This window comes from Maylandia zebra, linkage group LG3 (assembly GCF_041146795.1).
Source record: "Maylandia zebra isolate NMK-2024a linkage group LG3, Mzebra_GT3a, whole genome shotgun sequence".
Taxonomy (NCBI): Eukaryota; Metazoa; Chordata; class Actinopteri; order Cichliformes; family Cichlidae; genus Maylandia; species Maylandia zebra.
In genome coordinates, this window is record NC_135169.1 from 54260 (window position 1) to 72351 (window position 18092).

The following is an 18092-nucleotide window of genomic DNA, read 5'->3' on the forward strand; positions in this document are numbered from 1 at the left end:
GACTTTTCTGTTTGCTGTCGTGTGTGCAGGTTACATTTAGTTGTTATAAGGTCAAACATGTTTTAAACCTGCTGTTTTTTTAAATCCTGTTTGTAACAAAGGAAAGTAGCGTTTGGTTTAAGAGTGACTCGGTTACTGGCATTTCTGGCGGCACCTACAGATGCCACAACTTACAGCAGTTTTGTCAGTAATGCGTTAAAGAGTGATGTTGAATTGAACTCCAGAGTAGGGCCGCAACGGTTCAACGAGTATTTCAAAAAATTCAACTATATTAAAATTATCCACACATAACTGTTAACTTTTAAATTATAAAGCAGGCGGACTGCAGCCGTCCTATTTTACAGGGCATGAGGTGTAGATCAGATTAATTTCAAAGCTTTTGTAACATTTTTCAGATTTGAAAGTGAAACAATATAAAATATCGTCTCAATTAAATTGTGTTAGTATTTAAAAACATAAAATAAAAGCTTTTTTCACAAGTAAATAAATATGGGATAGCTCAGTAGGTAGATTAGTGGCCCCATGATCGAAAGGTCAGGGGTTGGATTCCCCTGAACAGCCTGACCCTGAGTAAATTACCATCCCTACACACTGCTCTGCCCAGTGGCTGCCCACTGCTTCACTGAGTGACTGGGTCAAATTTTCCCACGGGGATCAATGAAGTATACATTATGTACGTGGGCCAGTAAAGCTCTGAGCTGCTGATTTTAGGTTAGACCGTAATAATAATTAATGTCTACTTCATGATTGTGTCTTATTTTTAGCAGGACAAAAACTTTGCATCAAAGCACAGGGCAAACTTCAGGATGCTGACATGCTTGTTTCTCTTGACTACAGCCACCACACTCTCCTTTAGGTGTCCAGAAAATGTTTTATTTAAAAACTACAATTTAATATTGCAGATAAATACATGCCGGGGGGGGGTGAACAATCGGACTGATGAAACAAAGAACATTGCAATTTCTAGAATGAAAAGAAATGAGCAGTTCACTTTTAAATGACCTGTATTTATTTTTTCTTTCTGGGTAGAGCTTGCCTGGTTCTTTGTGTTCTTGGTGCTGAGGATCTGTGTCTGGAGACGGGTCAGTAAACTGAGCCATGAACATCCTGGTGTATGTCCCAGGTTGGTTGAGGTGATGCAGGATGAAGTGCAGTCCCATACTGATGCATCCTCAGCTGACTGGTTTGCTCAGTAGTGAACCTGCAGGATGTCCAGCACCGGCTCTGATGTCCTTCAGGTGTCTCAACATGAGTCTCTCAAAGGACTTCATGACCACAGACGTCAGGGAGACAGACCTGTAGTCATTTAATCCTGTGATAGTGGATTTCTTTGAGACTAGCAGATTACAAGTATTACATTTTTACTATTGTTGTCATTCGCTGCCACCATCTCAGAGCTCTTTATATTTTCTGTGGGTGGTTCATGGTTATTGCTAATTAGTGGCTCTGTTGGTAGAGAGGCTCATTTACCAACTGGAAAGTCAGGTGATCGATCACTGGCTCCTGTAGTCTGCGTGCCAAAGTATCCTTGGACAAGTATTTTCTTCTTAGGATAGTGAACCCTGAGTTGTTCCTGATCAGAGTGTGAGAGTGCAAATCGTAGAAAACGCTTAGCCGTAGAAAAAAGTTATGACTGTGTGTGTGTGAATGATCAGCTGAGGAGAAGGTTGTTATTTGAGTAACAGTCATGTAGAAAGAAATATACTGTGTATGTATCAGATACACATCTGGATATCTGATAAAGAATAACTATACAGTTTTGGTTAGTCTGAAGTTTGCTGACTGGTAATTATGTGGTGATGCAGCTCATGCCATGTAATAGAGTAACACAGAAGTAATGTAACTAGTAATAATGACCCCAATACTTGTGTGATGGCAGCATGGGCCTGGGAGGGCTCTAATGAACTATTTGACAAAGAAGTGTAATGTGTGTGTCAGTGTGATGTGTTGTAGTTTCAGGAGTCAGTATGCAGCTACAAACCTTTTTGGCTACGTTCACACTGCAGGCAAAAGCGCATCAAATCCGACTTTTTTGACCCTATGCGACCCATATCCGATCATGGTGTGACAGTGTGAACGGCACAAATCCGTTATTTTCAAATACTCTGGTTCAAATGATCTGGGTCACTTTCGTATGTGGTACTGACTCCGATACGTATCTGATGTTTTAGAAAGCGACTGCTGTTTGAACGGTCATGTCGCTGACACAAAACATGCGCCAATTACACTCAAAAAAATGAAACGTTGACTTTAATTAAAATTATTTTGTCAACAGGTTCCACGAAATTGAATGTTAGTTAAAAGCAAAAATCTTTAGTTCATCTAATTTAAAAAAACTACTTAAGATTAACAAGACATATTTAAGACTAACTAAATCAAGTTATGTTGTATGAACATAGATGATATATTTTCAGGTTAGATAGCTTAGATTAGTTACTTCAACACATTTCTTATTTTTGGCAGTAAAATGTTAAATTTAAGTTAGATTAATTCAAATATTATATTTTCAGCCACCTTGTGCTTTATTAATTAGTTTTACATAAATCTATTTTGTCAACAGGTTCCACACAAATGAATTAAGTACATCCAACTTGTTTTTTAAAATTTATTTTATTGCCAACACATTCAGTGAGCATTTGTGTAAACCCAGTCCAAAATAAAACACAACAGCTCATTAGGGTTAGTAATTAACAGTATGTAGACAGATGCAACATCAAGACTTTAAATTAAATGTCTGTATCTGCCAGAAATAGAAGAAAAAAAAACATTGAAGATCACATAACACATTGATAAGATGACACTTGAGTTATGCACATGTGATGCTAGTAAGGTCTGTGGAGTGTTTTTTCTTTTAGTGTCTAAAATGGATAGCAAAGTTGCTATTTGCAATGATTGCTTAGGGTCAGTCCAGTAACACAATGCCAATGAAGTGCTTGCCTTTAACAATGCAAAGTGAAGTGTCCACCTCAACAGCCACAATTAAAAAAATTAATTAATGTAATAATAATGATAATAATAATAATAATAATAATAATAATAATAATAATAATAAATAGTCCACTGATATTAGCAATCAAAGAAAATTACATCACCATCCCAAATAAAACTTTAATAAAACATGCCAACATTATGGTCTAACAATAAAACAGCTTGTCAGCGTTCAGTTTTTTTGCAACAGCACAGCAGTAACCATTTAACACTTGCCACTGTCAACATTTATTTTACCAGTGTTTGGGCAAAAAACTTCAGATGTAAACATTTTAACATGGAAACAATTGTTCGTCTTTAAAAGTCCACAAAATATACATTCATCCTGCATTCCTAACTTACTCTTATTCTTAGTATGTATTGCAATTACCTTTACAATGCACACAATGTAACACAAACTGAATATGCCTTGAACGCTAATATACACACCACCCTTCAACATTTCTGGTGCAGTATCATCTCTCAATTAAATCCTTTAAATCTAAATACTTTTGATGGTCTCTTACTAGCCCCCCCACAAGAGTAAAATCTCTCAAATTGTAGTAGTTTACAAACTTTTCAAAATGTTCTAAATTTCTCTTAAATGTAATTTTCCCTTTATCTGTCATTTACAAATTACCATTTTATTCCCATTCAGCCTCCGAAAAACTTCTGTCCATCTGACAGAACATTCATCATCCAAATTAAGGGTTGGCTTATTCATTCAGTGTATTCTTGAGCAACTGTACCTTGGTCAAGAGTCTGCTGACAGTGGGGGAACTTGCACAATCGGTGGCTGACTAAATACTTTTTTGCCCCACTGTATATCCCACCCATTAAGAGTGCACATGCAGAGGCCAGGTCTTCCAGGTCATGCAGAACACCCGAGATGGTTATACCCACATCGGCTGGAGGAGTGCTGGGTAATTTGTTCCAGCTCCCTCTGAACAGCTGTAGCTTAGACACAAAAACATAGAAAAATGGCATCCAGGTTTAAAAAAAGAAAGAAAAAGGGCCAAAGCTACCCTTTAATGACGTAAACACAATATTAGGAACATGCACCCCAGTGCGCCACTATTTTAGACTACAGATTCAACAATAAATATAAATAGTTTGGGTATACAAGAAGATTTCCCAAAACATTTAAACAGATTCCATGCAAATTACAACAACAACAACATTACAACATGCAACAACATTAGGTATTCAAAATTTGGTTTAATACAGATAAAAAACTAAACTAAAATTACCAACCAATTATTCTTTGAAGAGGATGCTTGGGTCTTCATTCAGGTAAAAAGGTAGTGCCCTGAGGACACACTCCCTCCCCTTTTCAATAGTTTCCTTCTGTAGAGAGTGGCAGAGATACAGGAAGAGAAAACAGATATACTTTAGGATGACACAAACTCACATTATACGCAAAATGAATGACATAGCCACTGCACAGATAGACATGTACACAAGACCAACTAATCATCACATGGACATGAATAGTTAACCTGTTGGGCAGGGTTTCCACCACATTATATATGTCCATAATGGAGGTATAGACTAGAGATGGCACGATACCACTTTTTTATGTCCGATACCGATATCATAAATTTGGATATCTGCCGATACCGATATGAATCCGATATAGTGTTTTTTAATCAACAAAACTGTTTTTTAAACATCTTGCTGCATTTTGTATAAGTTCATACTCAAGTTTAAAACAACAACTACACTAAAGCTATTCTGTTATACCTGTATGCAAAAAAAAAATATTTCATAGTTCAGCAATACTGATCAATCTAATAAACTTAAACCTACACCATCCTCCCTATTCTGGTATTTTAAAGAGTACTTAGCATAAATATTAAGCAACCTAACTAATAGGGTTCCAACTCCCAGCAACAACAAAAATAAATAAATAAAAAATAGGGAACCACCCCTCATGCTCCACCTCATGATGCTTAATCGACGTAATCAACCTTAATTTGATGCAGTGTGAAAAAAATGCACAGAAATCAATTATTTTTCAAGAAATATTAAATAGATTCAACATCTTTCTTCAACAAAATTGCAGACTGCACAGATGGTACCTTCCCAAAGGAAAAAGTACTATAGCTTACTAGGGTATATATATTAGACTTAATAGTCACTATATACAGTAATTGACTTCTATTCATTTTACATCAAATTAAAACTTTGGGTGTCAGATAATTATTTATTAAAAGCTCGACATTTTAAATGAGAGTAAGAAAGAAAAGTATGTCTTTGTGCCCCCTTTTCCCTGTTAATGCCCTATCGGCCCCCCTGGCTAAACTTTGCTAGATCCGCCCCTGCACAGTTACCAGCGTCAGCTACGTAGAAAAAGATCCTGGAGTAGAAAGTAATATTAAATAAATTCTAACAACAGCTGATCAAGCTTAAACGTGCTGCTGTTGTTCAGCCGCTGGTTTCCTCTTTCTGGTGCAAAGTGGGCCAAAAACAAACTAGAGACACGGACTCGCGACAGAAAAGCCGATCAGCTGATCGTTAAGCAGTTTCATGATTGAAGTAGCAGCAAGAAGAGGCAGTCGCTCGTTAAGCTTAACGCAGGAATGCTTTACAAACATTCAGAGATGGACTTACACACTTGCTTTACTTCTCTCGGGGATAACTTTGTCAGAGATGAAATGCCGGGTTGCTAGCGAAGCTCCAAATGCTATCCAGACCACCGACAGGTCCCGCATGCCACAGCCGCTCTATCACGTGATGCATACTGCTCTGACGTGCTAACGTTCTGAGGTGAGTTACGGCGTGTTGCAAGTTTTGTGAGGTGCTTTCGTGATATTTAATGGATCGGATTACATTTTTTATTTTTCTCCGATATCCGATCCAGTAATTTGGGTCAGTATCGGACCGATACCGATACGTAATATCGGCTCGGTCCATCTCTAGTATAGACAAACTAATACATCATCTTCTTTGCATTCAAAACATAACATAAAAACATTCACTTCTGGTTTAACCTAAATCGAGGGATCAGATTTTACATATGTTTAGGTAATTTAAGTTTTCCAACGTTTTGAGTACCAAACTTTGTCTTGCTTAATATAAATGTAAGTGCACTGTGCAGCTACCATACACTAGCTGTTTAAGTTTGAAAATGATCTTATTAGCCATAATATTTTGCTACCAACAGAATAACGCACCTGTGTGGCTGGGGCCAAAGTTTGTCTAATTTTCTTCCCTGCAACGCCTCCTTTTTTCTTGAAGACTTTTATGAGCTGGTCAGTGTATTGGTCAAGTTGTGCAAAAAGCCTTGGAACATGTGCAGCAGTAGTAATCCTCACATATTCTGCTTCCACCTGAAAATATGTCAACAAACACAACATACTGTACTGTAAATATACATACTATATGTACACATATACAAACTAAAACGAATGTAGTAAGACCTCATTAAAGCTATAATTTTAACACAAACATTTACACAAAATGCTAATGGAGCCATTACAGCTTTTATTATATTTATATTATATTTATTTATAAGTTTCAAAAAATACTGATCACAGCTGATCTGAAAAGAATTTCATGCCTCAGGCCCTTGAACTGCAACCTTTACCATGGTTCAGATGTGGAGGAGAAATAACAGGGGCATGGGATGGGTCACAAAAGAAAACTTAACTTATAAAACAGTTTTGTTTTTTTAAAGTATAACAGTTCACATACAGGCTCAGCAATACCACATACACCACATCAGTATAGGAGGGAGCAGGTAAAGGCAGGATCTGAGATTTATAAAGAAAAAAAATAATTAATTCCTTAATTTCAAGAAGCAAATTATTGTTTGAATTACAACTAAATAAAATACTACTCAGAAGAAAAGCAAGAGATTGACACTGCCATGTGCTAACTTTCTATAGAAGCAATTATCACCAGGTCTGTCGTCCTCCATTGTCTGTCCACTCATGTCTTGAATAATTTTATTAAAAAAAATTAAGTGTGTACTTTCACAAACTGTAATTTATAACTACATTGATATGTATAACTCCGCTAGGAAACATGCTGTATTTACAGACCATTTTTACATAATACAGATTACTGATAGAGCAGAACAATGGTGTCACAGTGGCTTTCGCCCTTGACTTTTTGGATTTTAAATGTCACTTTATGCTATCCTTGCTATCCTATTCGATATTTCCGACTCTCGGATTACAGAGAAGGAATCCCAAGAAAGCAAATGGAAAAATAACCCCTTGAAAGAATAACCCCATGAACCCCTGTAGCTAATCCCTTAATAAAACAATAAAAATGTTTCTTACACAGTCCACAAAATAAGCATGTCCAGGACCCAGTAAAACTAATGTAAAACAAGCGCACGCAAACGATATAACATGTCTTGTAAGACAAACGCAAAATATAACCATGCTGGACATATAGATACTACACAACATAGTCAAAGAAAAAAAGTGGTCTTACCTCTCAAAGAAACAGCAGCTTGGCACCAAAACAGCCTTTTTCAGTTAAATTTGAAGTCTTGCGCATGAGCAGGCACAAGCCGTGAAACCTTCTTGTTCTGCGCGGTTTCATTACAACTGGTTTTGCATTACTGCCACCTTGTGGATATACAAGGTATATCGATCCTAATTGACTTAACTTAAATGTTACGCCATCAAGTAACACATTAGTATTATGTACGTTGAATAATAGACACAATTACGTAGACTTGATTAGAAAAACATATGTTAACTTAACAAAAACATATATTTTAAGTAAAATGAAAATAAATAATTAATATACACTGAACAATCCACCTCATTCATTTTTTTGAGTGTATCAGCGCCAGAGAAGACATAGTGAACGCTTCCTGGGCATCCAGTGTAGATGTCAGTGAAACTGTTGGGAAGACAACGTGAACATTTTATTTGTACTGTATAATCTGCAGATTCTGACAGAAATCTGCATCTCCCATTTCCTCGCACAGAGATGCAAAAATATGCGGCCTTTCAGAGGTCTTGTCTTGATGACGTTTACCATGCGCACAACATCATCCGACACAGGAGCTAGGTCTGCTGGTAAAGTCTTGGGAACGAACACCTTACGGTGCAGAAAACAATAACATCTGGGTGTATCGCTTTCTCGAGCTCACCATTTTTGCTTTCTTTTGACTACCGCTCATACTCGGCTCTCCTGGATTAGAATTTTTTCCAGGGCTCAGTTCTGAGTCCGCAGTTTTTCTTTTCAAATATTTATCCATCTTTGTTGTACGTCTTGCAGCTGCCACGTAGCGCGCACATCACGAACTTTGTCTTAACTCAACAAGGTGATATTGCGCTACCCACTGACATGAAAGACTCTACCAGTCACTGCATTGAAAGCACAGATGCCCAACTATGATTTTATTACTTGTAGTAATTATTAAATTGTGTTTTTTGGAGCAACTAACTAAAATTAAATAAATTCCCACGGCACACCTGACAATCTCTCTCTCTTTTTCTTAAAACACATATTAAAATCTAGTCCCTTTAACTTCCTAATAAAGCTGCTGTAATGAAGGTTCTGTAGAAATCAAGTTATAAATCTCCACTGGGACAATGGGCCAAGGTTTCAGATCATTCATACACACTGTACTGTTTATACACCCAGATAGATTTGACAGATTTGAGGACCCAAAATGCAGACAAGAAATACGGGCAGTAGTTTATAAATAGGTAATTTATTTGGCTGTGAAAAATGAGATGCAAACAAAGACTGCGCGAAAGGAGGGAATGTGAGACTAAACACAAACCAGATAAAATCAATGCAAAGGAGATAAGAAGACATCAAAATAAATATACAGAAAGTGAGAATAACTGAACGGGGAAACATAGAAACAGCAATGAACTTAAATATCAACAAATAACAAGAGAAACAAACACAGGGAACAACTAATGCAACCAGGAACTAACAACTGGAGGCTAAATACATTAAGACAGCCATTCATAAAATTAAGAGTGCTGTGGTCCACTTAAAAACCAGAAAATGACTTAATTCTTCACTTGATTTAAAAACAAAAGAAAGTGGCAACGATATTAAAACTGTATTTTATAAAAACATAAACAGCACAGGCTGCTGGCTCTAAATTGCTGCCCAGTCATATGCAAAGTGTTAATGTTGATGTGTGACCAACCTGCTGCTGGGACACAAATTTCAATACAAGGGCAGTAAATCTGGTCCAGGGTAATGAGTAATATTACACACCAACCACCTCCTATTACCAATTATATTATACTAAATCCATTTATACAGGTCAGTAATTTCAAACTGAATTTCTGTTACTACTGTGGCTGCAGTACCTTTGCAGTCCACAAGGGGTCGTTGGCCCACACTATGGGAATAACGCAGTAAGGAAATACATGGAGAAGCAAATATAAACACTAAGCAAATAAAGAATGGAAAAAAAAAGTTTAAATAAAGAAAACTTGATGATGATGGTGAGGGACATGATGGGCTGGCAGAGCAACAGTTTCCATTAAAGTCTCGAACAGAAAGCTGCAAAAGAGTTTTGAGCACACACTGAAGGTAAACAACATGCACTGACATATAATTCAAAATCATGTAATATGACTAATAAAAATCTAATAACGTGAAAAACTACACTGCGTTGGTGTATTTGTATAGTAGCTCTGAGAGGTCAAATGCACTGCAACTAAAGTAAACACTAGTAAATATAATAAATGCTGAAAAAAACACACAAAACACAAAATAAATACAAAGAACTAAACAAAAGAAAATGCAGCATCAATCAATTTTTAAATCATGGAACAACAGCAACAAATTCTAATGAGACAATACAGTAAAAGGCAATCATGTATGTACTGTTTATGAATATTTGTCTGGGATGAATCAGGAGCTACAGCCCAGTGAGGAAAACCAAACCACATACACCCACAGCTATGTCATGTTCAAAATTTGTAGATCTAAAATTTATCAATGTACTGTTATCAATTCAGAACAAATTTTAAATAAATATTTGTTATATGGCTCACTGTGTACAACGGGGAAAGGGTCGTCTCAGATAATGAGAAACACTCGTGGCCTCAGGTGTGTCCAAACCTTTGACTGGTGCAGTTATTCAGTCACAACTAAATACAACAGAAATACTGAATCTATTTTTCAGTGATAAGCCACACTCAGCCACGCTCCTTAACAACGTTTTGTTTGTTTTTCTCAAAAAACATTTTTTCCTATTCTTTTTTCTCTCTGAAAACTACCAAAGAGAACTCAGTTTGACACGTAACAGTCTTGCACCGACAAGCTGATTCACTTCACCAACAGTGGAAAACCTAGCATGGTGCGCAGTGTTATTAAAAAACACTGACGAAGCTGGACAGCAGCATTGTAAAAGATGTAGCAGACCTATAAATAAAATCTACAGCAGAAAGCTGTGAAGCAGAATAAAAATCTACCACTGATCCTGTCCCAGCTCTTTCATGGTACCGCCTGTGCTTTTGCTTTATGTGCTCACGGTGTTTGAGATTAAATCTGAATTTCCAAGTTCCCCGCTGGAATTTGAAACTGGAATGCCATCTCCTCAAATCAGATTTCCAAGTTAAAAAGCCACACCTTCCCCAACTTAACACTATACAATGGGGGCAATAAATGTGAACAACAGTAAAAGTGTAAAACCTTTAATCTACCCTGCCACTGGTGTGTTTTGTTACCCATAGAGAGTTTTATTACCTATACAGAGAGGAGCAGAAATCAGTATATATTGTGCTGGCAGACGCTCTAGACTCAAATACAGTTCAGGGTTACATCGATCAGTATTATGGGTATGTGCAAGTATATACGGATGCTTCAAAGAATCCAGCTAGTCAAGTGGGGATGGCAGTAGTAATTCCAGACTTCATGGTCGAAATTGGGAAGAGGATTAATGATGGATTGTCTGTGTTTACAGGAGAAATGATAGCAATTCTATTAGCGGTACAGTGGGTGGAAGATTTGAGGCCATTTAAAACAATTATTTGTTTAGATTCAAGTGCAGCCTTGGTTACTCTACAGAACGGTCATTCGAAATGTAGGTCAGATATTTTAATAGAGGTTCAGTAAGGAGAGCCACAAGAAGGAGTTGGCGAGAGGAGGTGGTGGTGTCAAGACTGAGATTTGGACATACAGTTTTGAACTCTACACTATTCTTGATAGGGAAACATAGGAAACATAGGGAAATGTGATTATTGTGGAGAGAAGGAAATTTTGGAGCATGTTATTGCAGTGTCAGAAGTATAAGGTAGAGAGGAGAAAATTGGTCCAAAATCTCAGTAATTAATATGAAATTGGATCTTGTTGCTGTTTCAGAAGGAGTCGGGGATAAATGTTATGAGGCTTTGTTTCAGTTTTTGAGAGAAGGAAGGTTGGAAGGATATGAAGGTTTTTTGTTTTGTTTTGTTTTTGAGCGTGATTCCTGTCCACACCAGTGGTGGCGGGGATGCACCATGCAGTTGTTTGCCAACCGCCAATAATACTTACAAGAACTACGGAAATGGCTGCTGATGTACTGATGGAAAGGATGGTGAATGAGAGATTGGTACAATTTTTAGTCAAGAAATATATTAGCATTCATAACCACTATCAGAGTGGTTTTCGTAGAGGAAGAGGGACGATGGATCCTGTCTTATGTTTGGAAGATGATATCATCTTCTTTGATGTAGAAAAGCATATGATATGCTTTGGAGAGACTAGGTCTACTGATTAAATTACATGAAGCAGGGGTAGGAAGAAGTATGTTTAATTGGGTATTGGACTTTTTATGTGACAGAACAATTCAAGTTAAAATAGGGTCGCGTGTCTGAGCCGTGTAAAACAGAAAATGGAACTCCTCAGGGAAGTGTAGTTAGCCCAACAGTTTGCTCACTTATGATCAATGATATTTTTAAAGATGTGTCTGATAGTTGTGGTAAATCACTTTTGGCTGACGATGGAGCGTTATGGGTGAGGGGGAAGAATGTTGACCATCTCGTCAAGAAACTTCCTGAGAGGATAGGTAAAGTAGAAAAGTGAATGAAGTAGAATGAAGAAGTAGAATGGGGTTTTAAATTTTCTGTTGAGAAAACTAAAGTAATGCTTTTCACAAATAAGAAAATAGGGGGGAATAAACTGTTATTCTTGTATGGGAAAGAGTTAGACAGGGTGGATTGTTTTGTTTTTGGGTGTGGTTTTTGACAAGAGATTAACTTGGAAAAATCACATAGAGCACGTTGTGGGGAAAGTAAAAAGGTTCTTAATGTGTTGAGGTGTTTAGCAGGACTGACATGGGGTGCTAATTTTGATGCACTTAAAAGTATTTATATCACGTTAATTTAGATTATGGGTGTGTGGTATATGGATCAGCGGCTAAGACTTCCTTAAAGAAGCTGGATGTAATCCAAGCTCGAGCACTGAGACTTTGCTTTAACACAACACCACTATGTGCTCTACAAGTGGAATCAGGAGAATTGCCACTGTATATTAGAAGGCAACAGCTGATGGTTAATTATTGGATAAATTTAAAAGGTCATGATGAAAACCATCCTGTTAAGAAAGTGTTAGGGAATTGTTGGGAAAGGGAAAAGGTTTTTAAAAATAGTTTTGGGTGAATTGGGGATGATAGAGCAAGAACTTTTAACATTTAAAGTGTATGACAAAGACTTCAGTCAGACAGTGTTGTGGCCTTTACGACCCATATGGAGATTGAAATACATTAAAGTAGACAGATTGTTAACAGATACTAAGAAGAGGAAATTGACCGCAGATATTTGTCAAAAATTTTCTAACAGATTGGTGAGCAAATACAGTAACTTTTTAAAAGGTGTATACAGATCAAACGATCCTAAGACTGAAGCAACTAGTGTAGCACACTGCAAAAAACGATTTTCAAGAAAGTAAAAAAACCTTGTTTATGGACATTTTTTCTTATTTTTTGCCTAAAAAGAAAATATATTCTTAACAAGCAAGTTTTGGACAAGAAAATAAAGCTTATTCTAGGAAAATATGTCTAACTTTTCCTTAAAAGGATATTTCAGCTCATCTTGAGCTTTATTTACCAGTTACAAGGCATGAAAATGGTTTGGTTGAATTTCCAGAATAAAAATAAGATTATTTTTCTCATTTCAAGAGTAAGGGCATTTAAACAGCTGCTCAGTTTAAGAAATGTATTTATTGACACTAAAGTTTAATATAATTGCTGTCAAGTTTGACACAATATGCAGTATATGAACAAAGGCAGGAACTAAAAGCACATGGTAAACATGAAATACAGGCCCATTTGAAAAACAGAAACAGCACAACTCATTCACTTTAGGCCATGTCAAACAGAATAATAGATCAGCATCAGTATATCTATACTATGGCAATGCTAAAATCGCATTCAACTGTCAGAATTGATAGGAAAACAACAACTTCATTTTAAAAATTGTCACAAAACTGTCCAAAACAATAACCTGAAAATACAGTTCATGCATGTAAAGCAGTGTACCTTTTATAAAACATATGTTGAGCTCACGTGTAGTCCAATTACATCACCCAGGTAATATTTCATGACCGCACATGTCATATCTTTGTGTGTGAAACTGTAATATGGAATGGAATCTCATATCATATCATTGTTGGCTGGCTTTCCACCACTGAATCAGTCCTGTATGCCCACATGTTACTCAGATTTCTGTTCACTGCTGATGAGGGTTCCCTCCTAGAACTGCAATTGAGATTGGTTGATTAATTGACTAGTTGCGGATAAGGAAATTAAATACAAGGTACACTGATAATTTCTAAAAAAATTTAATGTCAGAAATATACTGCATTTTATAATTTACTCTAAAATATGCATGTTTTCAAGCTGAGTTTAATAAATGGATATTCATTTAATGCTCATTGCTATTTGGCAGCTTAACTGTAGTTTAAAAGCCTTGAAAAATCCTCAAAAACCTAAAATGGGAAAGCTAAACTAAAGAACACAGGAAACATGGAAAATGTTGCAAAAACCTTACAACCTTGAACAAGGAACATAAGACATGAAAACATCAGGGAGGGAACACAGATGATAACACAGGAGAGAATACAGACGATCCGACAAAGAACACACTAAATATACACACACAAAAGGAAACGAGGAATTGGCAGACAGGCACGAAACACAGCTGACACTAATCAGATGAGAAGAGACCAGGAGGAAGCAAAACAGAATACACCGATGCAGGGCAGGGACTATCAAAGTAAAACAGGAATAAACACGAATATCGAACCAGGGACAATACACTGAAGACAAGGGAGGTACAGAGAACACCTAAACACTGGAAATAATTAACAAATAACTAGGAAACTAACTGACACAATGAATATTAATAAACACAAACAACCAAGGAGACTGCGGACCATGACAATCGGTTTATTTAAAACAAAAGTTTAAAAAAATACAAAATGTTGTTTTCTCTAGTAGAAGAAATTAAACACTATCAGAATATTCTTTATAAATAGATAGCATTGTTGTGGATTATAAGGAATAAGCATTAACATATCTACTGTTAAGCTGTAAAAACAAGTAGACATCTAACATGAATATTTTATATGATTATTTTCAAAGATATTAAAGTATATAGTCAGTCTCACCTTACAGATTTTTGTGTCCTAATCGATCCGCTGCATCGTCCATTGGCAAGGTGGTCGGAGTGTGTTCGAAGAATGTGATACCAAAATTAGCTGTAAACACGATATTCTTTGACACATCCATCTATGCCACAATCTTCACGGAAATCTGGACTATGGCTATGTGCAGAATTAATATGACTCAGTAGGGATTTGAGGGTCAGACCCACAAAAACGATGTAGATAACACAGCGCCAAATCATTTTGTTTTACTGGTCTGTGAACTACTTTTCCCATAAAGTCAAGATAACCAGGATTATTCCATTATGGGGTAGGAATGGCTATCCTAATTCAGTGCCTTATAACAGCTGTAGTAAGTAACAGCACCCACACGTCAGTATTTACAGAACATAATCTAACTAAATAGTCAAATATTTAAATATATATCATTTTATAGGTATAAAAGAGCGAACTAAACCATTTCCGTACACAACCCCATACTCCTGAGTTGGTACAGCCCACCTTCCCGCCTCTAGCTCCGTGCCTAAGCGGTTGGATTGCAGGATTTTGGGGTCTGGGTGTAGATGCGATACAGTTGGTACAGTGTGAAGAAATTAAGGCACGCTATGGAAAAACTGGACGAAATAACAATTGCCAACCTGAAAGGTATGTGACTGTTTTGTTTTTTCTATGTTTTGTGTTCTGGTATGTTGCATGTTAAGTTGCTAGCATGGCAGGCTATACCCGGTTGTTAGCTTAGCTTAGCTGTGCGGTTAGCTTAGTTGCATTAGCATTTTTAAATATGCTAGTGCAGAAAGTTATGAAAGAATTCATGTCCAGTTATTAGTTTCAGTGTCTGTGAATTTATTCAACAAGTGTGCAAAGTGCCATAAGTTAATGCCAGTTTTACAGAAATTGTGGGAGTTTCAAATTTCTATTAGTGAAGTTATTTCATTATATACTTTAGCCCAGGAAGCAAAAAAAAACAAAACATTTATATGTATACATGCATTTAATTGATGTATCACAAATATATTACTTTTACCAGTCAATAGGAGGAAGGTAATTTAGAACCTGTGGAGCAGTGAGGAGGGAGAATAATGGAATAGAGTCATGGTTTTAAATGGTAAATATTAAATTATGTTTCCTATGTATCCTGTCTGTTACCCAAGCAAAGCTGTCAGCTGGCTTGCACATGAGGATAATGCAATGTAGTGATAATTGGAAACTCCTATTGCAGAAGCAAATGTTGGAGAAGACCTGCTCTCATCACTTTCACGAGATGACATCAAAGATCTGTTTCCTGGTCCTGAACATTGCCTCAGGCGTCGGGCTCTATGGCTTGCAGTGCACAAATGTGAAGAAGTAAGTTCTGTCCTATCGCTGTGTGACAAAACTGAGAACACACCAGCTTGTTTTATGCAGTTTCAAATAATTCCACCAATACTCACTTAACAGATAGACAGTAGAATCTTCTTTAGTTTTGATTTAAATCAAGTGGCCTACACATTTATTAAATATACATATTTTTTATTGTTCAACACTTTACTGATATTTTGTTGTACTATCTTTCATATTTAGAGACCTAAAGTTCTTGTGCAATTTTATGTGAAATTAGCCCTATGTACACTGTATTTTAGAACAAGACTGCTGCTGAAAAAACGCTAACAACTACTGGAGATGGTGACTTCTTCAGAGAGGAACCCAGCACTTACCTCCATCCAAAAACTTTGGATGGAGGTAATGCTACAGTATCTTGATTTGTCTACATTTATGCTTTGCAGATTACATTATTTGCAATGTTTAATGGTGTTGCCCTGTCTTATTTTTCTTTTTTCAAACCAGTGGAACATGCAGCAGCTGTGTTCAGAGCCCTTCCCATGCTTTTCCCTTCCAGCACAGTACCACCTAAGAAGCTGGGCATCTGTAGTGAGGCTTTTTTCCATGTCCTAAAGGTAAGGCTGCAATATTCTATGTGTATATATTGTTGAATTTTGCAGTTACTCATGTTTTCATTTTATATATTTTACTGTGGAGTCAGTCAAATATTCTTAAAGTTCAGATCCCCATAACATGTTGATGTTAATAAAACCTACAAAAAAAGTTGATCTATTTTAAACTGTAATGCAACTCAAAAATTGTGTTTCTTACAGTCTTGTTCTAATACTCTTTTTTTCTGTCATGTAGACTTCAGAAGACCCTGAAGGCTACCTGCGTCAGCGACCCCTGGCTTGTCCAGTTCTGCTTGTCTCTGAAGGCAACTGCATGATAGCTGTTGGAACCACACCGGTGAGCACTTTTGACCGGAAGGATCTTAATGAGGGACTGCTCTATCTGATGGCATATTACTATGCCCTCCACCTCACATATCCATAGTGCATTTCCACGCTGCTGTCTGTCTTGCAAACTGAAATACTCAAAGACTCCATCCATGACCGAGATTCAACCCCCTCTTACAAGAAGGCGCTTGGTGAGTGGAAGTCATTCATTGAGTGAGTCTCCCAGATGACAGACTCCATCTGCCTTGTTTATCAGACTCAGTGTTAGTCAGTGAGGTTGTTTTTTTTTCTATAGAAAAGTTGTTCAAATGTAAAACACATGTTTGTTTGTGTGGTCGTTAAACTTGTTCTTCTAAAATGTTATGTAATATAGGATTTGAAATAGTGATTGTTTTAAGCTTCAGCAAAATTTATTTTTGATACCAGCCAAGAGTGTGTTATACTGTTATTATTCATTTTAAGAGTATCTGGAATATGCACTTCTTATATTGGCCATGTTACACAGTACCCTGCTGAAATGTATAATTTTAGGCATGATTCTCCTGGAACAGACCTCAGTGAGTTACTGACCCATTGCTGTGTCAATAAAAGCGCAAAATCTAAGAGTGCTTTTGCTGTCTTAATTTAAGATGAATTCCCTTATTTTTAGTAGCTTTTTGAAGAGATGGTGTCTTATTCTCAGGAATTTTTGCTGATTATTGTTCTCAGAGTCGAAACATAATTCTTATAGTTAGCTCAATCAAGAAAGAAACAATTCAGTTTTAAGAAAATTTGTCCTATAGTAAGGTGTTTTTTTTAATGTGAAAAATCTAAATTAAGGTGTAGAATCTTAAAGTAAGCAAATAATTCTTGAAAACAGCTTGTTCAAGAAAGCATAATACTCATTTTAGGTGCAGATTTTCTAAATATCAAAGTGTCTTTTACTTATAATAAGTCACATTTTCTTCAAATAAGCATACATTTTAGACAATTTTGTCTAGTTAAAAGGCATATGGCAGTTAGATTAATTTGCTAGTTTTAAGAATTCTAGTCAAGCAACTTTTGCTTACCCCATTGGCAGATTTTTTTGCTCAAAACAAGAAAAATTTGTCAGATTTAAGAATATTTGGCTTGTTTCAAGTATAGCTGTTTTTGCAGTGCAGTGGAAAAAGAACATCAAATTGTCTGGGTATATATGCAGTTGAGTTGTATGCCATACTTGACATACAATACCATTATTGAGTATTAAACAAGGAAACCCATCAGCAGATTTTGTATGACGTTCTTTTTGCTCATCATAGA

The 18092-nt window shown here is 36.5% G+C and overlaps 2 long non-coding RNA genes across 3 annotated transcripts; one reads left to right on the forward strand and one right to left on the reverse strand.

Moving 5' to 3' along the window:
* Positions 1-2601: 2601 nt before the first annotated feature.
* Positions 2602-7450, reverse strand: LOC106674554 (uncharacterized). Of its 2 annotated transcripts, XR_013097153.1 has the most exons (4): positions 7414-7450; positions 6144-6299; positions 4222-4314; positions 2602-3924 (listed from the first exon to the last, which is right to left on the reverse strand). It is a non-coding gene; the product is annotated as an uncharacterized LOC106674554 (long non-coding RNA). The 2 variants fall into 2 exon arrangements; XR_003022677.2 differs by lacking the exon at positions 7414-7450 and having other exon boundaries at positions 6144-6367.
* A 7345-nt stretch (positions 7451-14795) lies between these two features.
* On the forward strand, positions 14796-17869 carry LOC112435128 (uncharacterized). The gene is made up of 4 exons (XR_003024439.2): positions 14796-15198; positions 15773-15897; positions 16378-16487; positions 16720-17869. It is a non-coding gene; the product is annotated as an uncharacterized LOC112435128 (long non-coding RNA).
* Positions 17870-18092: the final 223 nt, after the last annotated feature.